Below are 12948 nucleotides of genomic sequence, written 5' to 3'. Positions count from 1 at the left end.
TGGCCAAACTGTGGAAAGAACCAAGATGCCCTTCAACGGACGAATGGATAAGGAAGATGTGGTCCAAATACACTATGGAGTATGATGCCTCCATCAGAAAGGACGAATACCCAACTTTTGTAGCAACATGGACGGGACTGGAAGAGATTATGCTGAGTGAAGTAAGTCAAGCAGAAAGAGTCAATTATCATATGGTTTCACTTATTTGTGGAGCATAACAAATAGCATGGAGGACGTGGGGAGATGGAGAGGAGAAGGGAGTTTAGGGAAATTGGAAGGGGAGGTGAACCATGAGAGACTATGGACTCTGAAAAACAAGCTGACGGTTTTGAAGGGGCGGGGGAGTGGGAGGTTGGGGGAACCAGGTGGTGGGTATTATAGAGGGCACGGATTGCATGGAGCACTGGGTGTGGTGCAAAAACAATGAATTCTGTTACGCTGAAAATAAAAAAAAAATAATAAAATGAACTAATCTTTAAAAAAATTAAAATTTTTTATTTAAAAATTAAAAATATTTTTTCCTGTTTGGTCAAAGATTATTTGACCATAGAGTTGAGGGTCCATATCTGGGCTCTCTACTCTGTTTCACTGGTCTATGTGTCTGTTTTTATGCCAGTACCATGCTGTCTTGGTGATCACAGCTTTGTAGTAAAGCTTGAAATCAGGTAACGTGATACCCCCAGTTTTATTTTGGTTTTTCAACATTTCCTTAGCGATTCAGGGTCTCTTCTGATTCCATACAAATTTTAGGATTATTTGCTCCAGCTCTTTGAAGAATACCGGTGGAATTTTGATCGGAATAGCATTAAAAGTATAGATCGCTCTAGGCAGTAGAGACATTTTAACAATGTTTATTCTTCTGATCCAAGAGCACGGAATGGTCTTCCATCTTTTTGTGTCTTCTTCAATTTCTTTCATGAGTGTTCTGTAATTCATTGTACAGATCCTTTACCTCTTTGGTTAGGTTTATTCCCAGGTATCTTATGGTTCTTGGTGCTATAGTAAATGGAATCGATTCTCTAATTTCCCTTTCTGTATTTTCATTGTCAGTGTATAAGAAAGCCACTGATTTCTGCACATTGACTTTGTATCCTGCCACGTTGCTGAATTGCTGTATGAGTTCTAGCAGTTTGGGGGTGGAGTCTTTTGGGTTTTCCATATAAAGAATCATGTCATCTGCAAAGAGAAAGAGTTTGACTTCTTCATTACCAATTTGGATACTTTTTATTTCCCTTTGTTGTCTGATTGCTGTTGCTAGGACTTCTAATACTATAAAAATAAATTTTTAAAAAATGAGAATTAAAGTATAAATAAAAGCTTAAAAAATTAAAAATTGAACCTACCCGCCAGGAGCGCCTGCCCACCCCCTATCTGGAGACTCTGCTGGAGAGGGCACAGGAAGGTACATTATAACACGTTCCCAGGTTACCCTTACGAAGGTGCAGCTCTTACATCCCCACACGCACTTCCCTTCCCTCAGGATTCCTCATGGAGAAGTGCTGAAGACACCTGCTCCTGTAATCTTCGGGTTCTACCATTTGTAATTCGGTACTGGAGCTTACTGCAGGGTGTTGAACAAGGCAGTGAGAGGGGCCCTTGGGTCTTGAGGATAGACAGGCCAGAGAAACATCAGTTCCTTCCGCTCATACCTGTGCCTGCCACAGCCAGACAGGAGCTGGACTCTAACCTGCCGAGGCCTCATCTTTCCCCTGAGAGAAGTTTCTCACCCACTCTGGCCTGGGCTGGCCGCGGGATTCACTCTCTAAAATCATAAAGACTTTCCCCTGTCACTGTGGGAGAAGTCCTCTTCTCCTTGGACGGAGACAGATGAGTCTTCCCGAGATCTACTGAGAAGCTCTGCCCTTCCGACCCGGCTGCCTCTCGCGTAGGCTCCAGGGGGTCCTGTGAGGACTTAAAGGGCATGAACCTGCATGAAGAAGCTTCTGTGACTTTGCTCATTTTTTCTTTTCTCTCCGTCTCTTTCAGAAACATCCTCTTTTGTATTGTATGGTTGGCTTTGGCTTTGAGAGAGTTGGGAATAGAAGATCCAAATGAGAAAGTCTTGTCTCTTCATATTTCCTCTGAGAAGGTCCTACTGTTAGGATTCTGGGTGGGGTGGGGGGCTCAGGTAAATGCTGCTAGTTCTCACTGCGGCAGCAGGTGTGGGATTCCTCCAAGCAGGGAGGTGGTGGGGCATGGTGGGGTTTGGGGGGTAGAGAGAAGAGCAAGTGTGAGTTTCATACTGACGAGGTCTTTAGGAGGTTTCTGCCAGGTCACTGACAATTCAAGGATCCTGTCAATGCATGGTGTGTAGCAGTGATGCGTGGGCAGAAATCCTGCTCCTCCTAAAAAGGGGGGAGCAGCATGTTCCTGCAGAGCACAGGGGGTGGTCTGTGGATACTGGCAAGCCTGCTGTACCCCACTCCCCTGCCCATCCTTCCTCGTAGGATTCTTCCTGACCTTTTCACCAAGCCCAGCGCCACCTTATTGTCTGCGAATTTCTCCCTTGAGAGCTCCTGTCTCTGACTGGACCTACCCACCCTCTGGGTAACTGCTTTTCAAGTTGCGCCCCACCTTTGTTGGGCTTGTGACCTGGCCAGTCAACGTTCACTGCTTCCCAAATAACCCCCATAACATGCAGCATTACTACAACCCTAAGCAATTGTTTTTGCGAAGTTCTCCGAGGGGTGCCTAGGGTGGTTCTGCTCCATGTGATTCTTCTGGCCATCAGCCTGCAGGGATAGCACCACCTGGAACTATGGAAACATATGATGGCTCTCCGGGCTTGGCTTGAGCCTGGCACACCTTCATTTCCCCCCACACTCTGTCATCCAGAGGAAGTCCTACACCAAACCCAATGTCAGTGGATCTGGGAGATCCTGGCCACAGAGGTAGAGGATGAGGGTGTTATTAGCTTTATAATAATCTAATTTACCCCCATTGTGGTTTGCTAGAGCTGCTTCCTTTTTTGTCTCTGCATTAACAGAGTACAGACCCTGGCATTGATATCTGTGGAAATTCTAAATGTATTGTTGGGGTGTTGCCCCCAGAAGAATCCACAGCCAGGGTTTAGACATGTCCCTGTATCTTTGAATGACTGTGGAGTGGACCTGCCAGAAATAGATGCATAATAAATTTATGAAAGATGTTGGTACCCTTTGAAATTTGACTTTAAATAAAATTAGAGGCTTACATAAGAAAATGTAGCACGGAAAGGAATAGCAGCTGAAACCCTAGCCCAATCATTCACATCTGAAGTTCAACATCAGGATGGTGCCACTATTTATCTTGGCTCCACAGCAGACATAACTCATTGATTGCGGATTGCTTTCCTGCTGACAGAGGATGTGGTCTCAGATAAAATTTCAAGGCAGTACAAATTACCAGTACTAATAAATTGGATGCTGAGATGGTTTTTTGGTGCCATCTTTGCATTAGGAACTTGAATATATGTGGACAGCATCGAGAGTGGGACAGTGAGACCTGCTGTTACGTGTCTGGGAAGGATGCTTGGGAGTACCAGACTCAGAGAGATCCTGGGAGCAGGTCCTTATGGTTTCCACATCTGCGCTCCCACTACAAGAAAGATGGGTGGGCAGAGTAGGTCATCTGTGTTTGGCAAGGAAACCACTTTCTGGCACTAAGGAAACCAAGTTTACAGTGAGCTGGATTTGGAAACCTTGTAGGGCTGTAACTATGAGTAGAGTTAGGGATCTATCTCTTTAAAATAGCATCAGGGCAATGACCTCTCACCTGCAAATCAGAAGACATTAAGAAAGAAATCCTTCTAGGGAAATCCCTGAGACTCTAGAAATCAGAAATAATTTTGTTAATGTCCTTGAAGACAGTTATTTTTGGTGGAGCAAAACCATGGAGGTGCCATTGCCAGTAGTTCAGAAGCTGTGTTATGCCTTGGAGGTATTAGGAGATGCTCTTGAATGAGAAGGTTTGGGTAAAAGAAATTGGAATATGGAAGTACAGAAGAAGTAATAAAAAGAATCTAGGGGAGCTGCCAGTGAAAGGAGTGTGTGAATATAGCCCAGTGAATACTTAAGCCCTTTGGCAACCTAGAGAAGGCATTCAGTGGAGAACTTTGCTGTCTGTATTTGGAGGTACTGCTGTGAGTGTCATAGGTATGATTGGAAGGAACACTCTGAAAATGGCAGGTAGATACTCTTTCTAGCCATCTGGGATTTGGGAGTCTAGGGAGGGGGCCCAAATAAGAGAATGAAAAGGATGGCATTAGGATATGGAATGGTGACGTACTTGCATAGTAGGGCAGATGTCAAGATGATTTTTTTGATCAGGAACCCACAAGCTAGGCTACAGGAGGCATAAAAGACTTTTCTACCACCAAGGAAAGTCCTGTCTGGGGTAGCCATAGCCATGGCTCTGTAATTGAATGTGGGAGTTCGGGGATGGTTCGGTGTTTACCACTCCTGTGTTGCCAGTGCCCAGCTCATAGCTTGGGATGTAGTGGGCGTATGGACGCTCAAAGCTTTGTTGAACAAAGAAGGGCCTGAAGGGACTGGTGAGGGGTGTAAGGTGTTTAATGCTGGAGATGGAAGTGAGGTCAGGGTTCTGAGTAAAATGAAGAAATATGGCATACGTCCAAGGCATTATGGTTGGTCTGGAGTATTGGGAAGAAAGGAGAGGGTGTCCCATACACTGATCTGAATTTCTTGCACATGGGAGTAAGGATCTCCTGTGAACATCTTTCTGGTTCCTTAGTAGAATCTGCAGAGGTCTGAGGAATCCAGTTAGGAATCCACTGTTAAGAAGTGCCACTCAGCAACAAAGCCTCAGTCACCCGAGCAGAAAAGGAACGTTCGATCTAGCATCATATTTGATATGCCAATTTGTGAACTGTCCAAGTCTACCATACGCCTTTATCTGAGTTTTATGGAAGTGGAAAGAGGCAAAGAATATCTAACAGTCATGTGGCTATCGAAGGTTTTATGACAGCATAATTTTATAAACAGCGTTACATTAATTCCTGTACTAGTTACTTCCTGCCACCATAACGCTGCATAACCAGCCACCCCAGAGCTCCCTGCCCAGTTCAGTCATGGTTTACTCTCTTGCTCGTGGTTGCATGTGTTTGTGGTGGTGACTCTGCTCTAGACCACAGGTTGGCAGGTCTTTGAGGATGATTCTTCTTCTTTTATTCATGCTGGGGACATGGCTGCCCAGAGTAGGTGATGACAGAAGCACGGGATCCAGACCAAAGGTGCAGGCATACTTAAAACATCTGTTCGTGTCTTCACTCCTTATATCTCATTGGTCAAAGCAAGTTGAAGGGTCAGGGCAAAAGTCAAAGGATAGGGAAGTACACTGTGCCCTGCACGAGGTTTTGGTAAGGACGTGGGATATATGCGACCATCACAGGAGAGTGGCAAAGTGAGGCCAATAATTCAGTCTCCCATAGTCCCCGAGAGGCACAGTGCCGTGACCAGTTGGGAGGGTGACATTCTCCTCTCCTCTGCTTGGACTACAGGACAACTTCTACACATTGAGAAGCCCAGAGAATCCAAAGCTATGTTGCCACTGGAAGGCTTCCATGCATTAGAGGCAGCTCCTGGTGGAGGTTATGGCAGTGACTGGCAAGTTTAGTGGTACTTGGTAAAGGCAGCTGGACAGTGTGTTCTGGAAACTGTAGCAAGCGCCTGTACAAGAAGTTTAGTGCAGTAGAGATTCAGCAGGAGGCTAGTAGTCGGAGATGGTTAAGTGATGTTAATGCAGCTCCGGATATCCCGGGAGGCCGACATGCGCCTGGGGAGACATGGATGGAGAATTTCAGTCAAAGAGGACCTTCAATCCATGTAACACAGCCCCCCACTTTGTCATACCACAGCCACGTGCCATTCAACACCTGTGTGAACACCTCCCCTCTCCCACAAGGCAGTCCGTCCCACTCTAGACACAGCACTGATGGCACATGGGCCTTGAAAAGGATGAAACAAGGTATCAGGGAGGCAGATGTCCATCGCGAGAAGGTTCTTTCTGCTGTGTGTGGAGAGAAGAACAAGGGAGAGGCCAACAGAAGACAGAATGGGAACGCCTTTTCACTTCTACATTCATGTTCTTTGCCAAGAAGAAAAATCAATGTAGCGAGGAGAGAATACAGCCTGGGAAGTGGACAGTGGAAGAGTACACTTGGTTGACCTTGGGTGGAGAGACCTTGGGGGGCGGTAAGAACTGAAGTGGTTCTACTACAAATAGATTATGTCCAATGTTGGGCTAAAGTTTGATCATGGGTTGCATGTTCCATGTTCCATCTCATGAATTTCTCTCACAGATAAGGGAGAGACAGACAGGGTAATTCTGTGGCTGAGTAGTGGCAACCAAGGAAAAGGCACGTTACCATGTAGTTCTCTTCTCCTAAGTCCATCTGAGAGCTGGGAAAACTTGATGTGTCCAAGGGATAAACCTGAAGGTGACTTGTGCAGTGATGAACTTTGCCCTCTGTGTTTAACTTTTAGGGAGTTGGAAGCCCAAGGAGCTCTCAGGTGGTTTCAACAAAAATGCTAAGACCAGCTGTCAAATCCGTCAGGGGGAAAACTAGTCGGACTGGTTATTTGACTTATGTATAACCAACCAACAGAGTAACAGCCATCACCAACAAAGTTTAAAGTCTGATATTTTAATCTTTTCAGCAAGCTGTGTTGACATGTAGCCACAACCTTAATGTGCAAACCACTTCAAGCAGAGAGAGTTTTAAAAGCTGTAAATTAAAATCACATTTCCTTTGTAAGCCTTTGAAACCTTTGAAACAAATCAGTTGGATTGTCCCCTGTAGAGAATCCTGACTTTCTTCAGCAAATGTCGAGCTCAGGAAGGAATCCGTACAGAAGCTGAGACTGATTTTAGACTAGGGATTTACTGCCTGTCAGGGGCGTGACCCTTATTGTTGTTTATTTATCTGAGTTTATGATGTCTCCCTTTCCCTTGAAACCTGGGTTCAAACCCACTTCATGGTGACACTGGTTCCTTGTGACTGGACTTCCCTGGTACATTCTATCCTTCTAGGTGGTGAGTCAGACTAGAGCCAGACCCCAGTGCCGTCTGCCCAGTGTGTGCTGGAGGGATGGCAATTGGCTGGGTCTCCAGAGGGATCCAGCCTCATAAAAGTGGTCCGTAGCTGAGTTCTTTTTATTTTTTATTTTTTGTTTTTAAATTTATTTTCAACATAACAGTATGCATTATTTTTGCACCACACCCAGTGCTCCATGCAATCCGTGCCCTCTATAATACCCACCACCTCCGAGGTACCCCGACCTCCCACCCCCCGCCCCTTCAAAACCCTCAGACTGTTTTTCAGTTCTTTTTTAAAATCAAAATTAATTACATCAATTTAAACTGGAAATATTTTACCCTGAAATAGTCTTTGTGAGAAGTAGAACCACTGGGATTTCTCAAAACCAGATGAAGACCTACTCCGTGTTGATAGGATTAGGAACGATTGTTACTATTTTAAAACATGAAGCCCCAGGTGGAGAGTCACAGCACAGCACCTGGACTCCTGAGCAAGGCCGTATCATCAGAACTATTCATTAGTTGTAAACCAGCTGTTGACAAGTGAATTGAGAGTCTAATTATGAAACAACAAGTGACTATGTGGTCGGAACTGTCCATTATGAGCTTCACTTATCAGACCCAGTAGGGCAGTGACTCACAGTAAGAAGGAAGAGTTCCATCTAGGGTTGACTTGAGTGAGCTTAGAGATAGCTGACCAAGCAGATGGCCCAGATCCCAGCTTACCATTCCACTGTCGCACCCATGCCTGTCCTCAGATCCCCTTGTGGTTTCATGGGGCTTCCCTGTGGCCAATGGATAGAAGAGGAAAGACCCTGAGCTTGGTTCACAGATGGGTTGGTACAACCAAAGATGTGTAGCCATTGTGGTACAGCCCCACCCGGAATGCACAGTGCTGAGGGGAAGACCTCTGGAGGGCAGAACTTGAGGCAGAGAATCAAGTCATTCCTTTTGTGTGGAGGGAGAAGCGGTTCAAGGTTAAGTATAAACGCAGACTGTTGTTTAGTGGTACATGGCTTAGTGGGTCGTCAGGGGCCTGGAGGAGCGTGGGTGAAAGACTGGGGATGAGGAGGTCTGGGGAAGAACGTGTGTGGGTAGTCCTCTGTGAGCAGGAACAAAGTATGAGGAACTCTGCGCTGCGTAGTCATGCCCAACAGAGACTACGCACCGAGAAGGGTCATTAACGAAGTGGACAGGATGTTAGCCACTTCTGTCCTTGCCAGTCCACTGGCATGTAGGTGACACTGGGTCTTTTCCATCTGGAGAAAGAAGAAAAACCATCCTGCACAAGATGAACGCATATTCCAGCTTTGGATTCTCCTTTCCTTTCCACACTGACATCATTGGTATGGCTCTTGAAGGGCTCACAGAGTCTCCAAAACACTGGCAGGAAGTCTTGCGAAACATCACCTTGACCTATAGGATGCACTGCTTGGCCAAGGAGCCATGCCAGCGAGCACAGCACCATGGAACCCACTGGTCCTACCTGATGCCGTAGCATCTAGAAACTGCAGGTCTGATGTGAGGAAGAGATGATGACCTCATAAGGGCAACTTGTAGATGGTGACCCGCGGGGCTTGGTGCTACCCTTCAGGCTTCAATGATCTGCATCTTGAGCCATGGCCTTTGGGTAGAATGCAGAAGTCTGGCCGCCTGAGGATGGCGCTAGGAATGGCCCTGGTTCCCACCACTTCCAGTGACCCACTTGCAGGAACTGATATTTCCTGTCTCTGTGATTTTAGAATCCAGAGGGGGATTCTTCCACGAGGGTCACAGGAACCATGTTTCATTTAAAGCTAGGGCTGTGACTAGTCATCTGGGATTCCTTACGCCAGGAGAAGAGGCAAGGGCAGAAATTAGGGGTAATTGACCCTGATGATGAGGAGGATGTTTTGCATTCGGATGATTTGCCGTGGCAGCCCCTTCCACGTCGGGTTCCTGCTATATAAGGGCAATGGTAGCAGCTCTCATCTGACAAAGACATGATGAGCAGGGGGCGCCGATTCTTCAGGGGTGAGGTCCAAACCATCCGTCAGTTGCATTCCCTAGACCAGCAGAAGCGCCAGCGGCAGGGACCAGATCTAGAGCCCTGGCAGGAGAAGGGAGTGAATTGAGGAACATCATTTCAGGCTCAGGGTGAACCGAGCCGGCCAAGAATGGGATTCCTCTCACGAGTCTGCCTCTTAGGAGTTTCCCTGGAAATGCTGACTCCTGGGGAAGCTGATTCTGGAAGGATGCAGGTCCTACGGCAAACACAGGGCTCCGAGCAGGGCCAGAGGCAGCCCCCACGGGGAGCTGGTAGTGCCCTGCCCCGTCCTCTTTGCTGGGCGGTGCACCGGTCTGCAGCCGCTCGGGTGCTGGCTGCGAAGGACTCCTTGCGGCGTTCGTGTCCAGAGAGTTGGGAGCTCAGGCCTCTCTCCTCTCCCGCGGGGCTGGCCCATGAGTGGGGACTGCGTGCTTGGCGGCAGTGGTTGGTGGCGTCCAGCCCGGCTTCATTCTGAATCACAACTCATGCTCCAGGGGTGCCAGTGGCATGACAACGAAACCTGACATCAGCCGAGAACACATCTTCATTGAGCTTCTTTCCCTGTCCTTTCCTGCTTTCCCACCTCCCTTAGAGATCACTTCCCAGACTTCTTTTTTTTTTTTTAATTAAAAAAATTTTTTTTTAATTTTAAAGATTTTATTTATTTATTTGACACACAGAGAAATCACAAGTAGTCAGAGAGGCAGGCAGAGAGAGAGAGGGAAGCAGGCTTTCCGATGAGCAGAGAGCCCGATGCGGGACTCGATCCCAGGACCCCGAGATCATGACCTGAGCTGAAGGCAGAGGCTTAACCCACTGAGCCACCCAGGCGCCCACTCCAGGAACTTCTTAACACTCCCTCTCTGCCTTCTGTGTTTAGGGAAACCCCACCTAGGGCAGGCCATAGAAGAGATTTTTTTTTTTTTAATGTGGGGGAGGGGGCAGGTGGCCCTTTCCAGTGAGCTCATGTGGTACCATGCAGGCCCCCAGGAGCCTGGCCCCCGAGGCAAGGGTGTGCCTGTGTGCAGGAATGCCTGTGGAACCCATAGTCAGGCTTTAAGCCAGGCCACTCCCTGGGACACAGCCCTGCCCTCACCACACAGTTATCTTCTTAAAATGAGAGCCAGTAAGCTGGGAAAGGGGAACCCTCCTTCATCCCCTGGCATCTCGTGGGATAATGGGACAGCTCCCCGTGGATCCCCCTCATCGGGCGCCTCAGGCTATGCCCGTCAGCTTGAGAACAGGAGGGCAGTGGGTGGACAACACCTGGTGAATAAATTTACACACCGAAATAATGGTTTCCACGTTGATTTTTCATAATTAACTAAACAGGCTGGCATTAAGTTTCATGGGTAAAAAACTTGTAAGGAACTCGTGACAAGAGGTGACGGTTGATGAGGGCAGTGAAGGTTTATAAAGAAAAATAGTAACATCAACAGAGGATCCTGGTGCTTCTGTAATTTGAAAATTACATCTGCAGATGTGTCTCTGATCTTGAAAGAAAAAAAAAAAACTAAAGATTTGACCAAGTTTCTCGCAAAAGAAACCTGGAAAATATATGGGATGGCGGGTGGTGGGAGCCGAGACGTGACAGCCCAATGGAGGAAGCCACATCCTTACCTGGAGGGGACACTCAGCTCTCTGGTAGCCCAGCAGCTCATCTGGGGTGGTAGAGAAGCTGTAACAACTCCTTGTTTGTGAAAACAGACCTCGTGCTTCTAAGAGTCTATCATATTTGCTGAAAGAACAAAAGGCTTTATTCCAGTCTGGGTCAGATTTTGGTATCTGGAAACCTCACAGCTCACATAGCTGGCCGGGGGCAGGCTGCCCTCCCCTGTGATTTGCATGAAGACCCCATGAAAATGGTGTTAGAATGGCTAGCTTCTGCCTTGAGGAGATTCTGCCTTTACGATTCCGTGGCTGGTCAGCTGGAAGTGCTCGGAGGATTCAGTTCTTTCCTCTTTCATTATTATTCGTTTTTGCTTGGCAAAGACTGATGTTGGCACTAGCCATGGTCACTTATATCTTCTCATTTCACTGTCCCCTCAGGGTCAGAAGTCTAAATTAAGAGCCACCTCTGCAGATCCCAGTGAGGTCTCTGAGACCCCCCCTTCTCTGTTAAGGTCTTTTAGAGATCGGGCCTCCTTGGCTGAGTGAGTTAAGTCACAAGCTTCTCCTTGCATAAAGTCTCTGCCTGCTGGGGATTTTTTGAGAGTGGGTTTTAATGAGTAATACAGTGTGGGGTTCTGTAACCTCTGCTCACGTTTTAGACCCAGTTTACTCTGACACGGGAGACCTCATTCTAGAGTTTTTCTTTGGGTCTGGATGTATGCGGTAGCCTTTCTACCGGTGGTCGTTGGGTGGATTTGGGGGCAGAGTGGACCATTTCGGTACCGTTGGCCATCTCAGGCATCCGCATTTGCCATCAGACCCTGGTGTATGGAAGTCCTGTATAAATATGTGAGTATGAAAGTCCTTCTGATAAACCGATGTATCAATACTAATTAGCACATTGCTTCAGAGATCCCAAGTTCTGGAAAGCAAAGCAATTTTTAGTGCTGAAGAATTCCATGACCACAAAATCTCTTTACCTTTGTCCTATAACTTGTCTTTATTACAGTTCCTTTTATTAGAGAAATTCTCAATTTCATTCTCTAGTTTTGATGGATTTAGGACGATGATTCCTCAGCAACAGATCAAACAGAAAACCTTTCTCTAGCCTATCCTTGGGAAACCAGAGGGACTGCTGCTGACATGGTCCTACCTACGGCGGAGCTTTTTTCTCTGCTTTCCTTCATGTACACGCTCTGCTCCATTCCTAGAGCCAACACCGTCGTGAGGCGTGCTGGCCTCTGCTCCCACCGTATTTCTCCCCCAGACTTGCCTGCCTTTCAGGATTGAGCTCTCTTTCTTGTCTCTGCCATAAAAACTTACCTGATTGTTCTAGTTCCCCGGGGTTATTCCCACTCTGGACTCCTGTTGCCCTCCGCCAGTTCTGCATGGTTTAAGCTTTGTTCTCTAATAGCTTGATATTAACTTTTTCAAACCTTTGTATTTAGTGACAGTAATGACCATACTCATCTTAAAACTCATCTTAAAACTGGAAGTTTGTACCCTTTGACCAGCATCTTGCCATTTCTCCTACCCATCAGTTCCTCAAAACCCCTACTCTTTCCTGTTTCTATGAGTCTGGCTCTTTTTTGATTCTACATATAAGTGATATCACACAGTATTTGTCTTTCTTTGCCTGATTTTATTTGACTTAGTATATTGCCTTCAAGTTTCATTCATGTTGTTGCAATGCCAGGATTTCCTTCCTTCTCATGACTGAGTATTATTCCAACTCTCTCTCTCTCTCCTCTCTCTCTCTCTCTCTCACACACACACACACACACGCACACCCCACATCTTCTTTCTCCATCATCTGTTGATGGATACTTTGGTTGTTTCTATATCTTGGCTATTGTGAAAAATGCTGCAATGAACATAGGAATGCAGATTGTTCTTAGAGATCCTATTTCTGTTTCCCTGGGATATATGCCCGGAAGTGAAGTTGCTGGATCATATGGTACCTCTATTGTTCATTTTTAAAAATATTTTATTTATTTATTTGGCAGACGGAGATCACAAGTAGGCAGAGAGGCAGACAGAGAGAGAGAGATGGGGAAGCAGGCTCCCTGCTGAGCAGAGAGCCTGACTCGGGGCTTGATCCCAGGACCCTGAGATCATGACCTGAGCCAAAGGCAGAGGCTTTCACCCACTGGGTGCCACCCAGGTGCCCCTATTGTTAATTTTTTGAGGAATCTCCATGCTGTTTTATATAGTGGCTGCACCGTTTATATTTATACCAGCAGTACTCAAGGATTCTCTGTTCTCCATCCTACCAG

This window comes from Mustela putorius, unplaced genomic scaffold (assembly GCF_011764305.1).
Source record: "Mustela putorius furo isolate JIRA1106 unplaced genomic scaffold, ASM1176430v1.1 tig00003854_pilon_pilon_pilon, whole genome shotgun sequence".
NCBI lineage: Eukaryota > Metazoa > Chordata > Mammalia > Carnivora > Mustelidae > Mustela > Mustela putorius.
Note: the sequence above shows the minus strand (reverse complement) of the source record.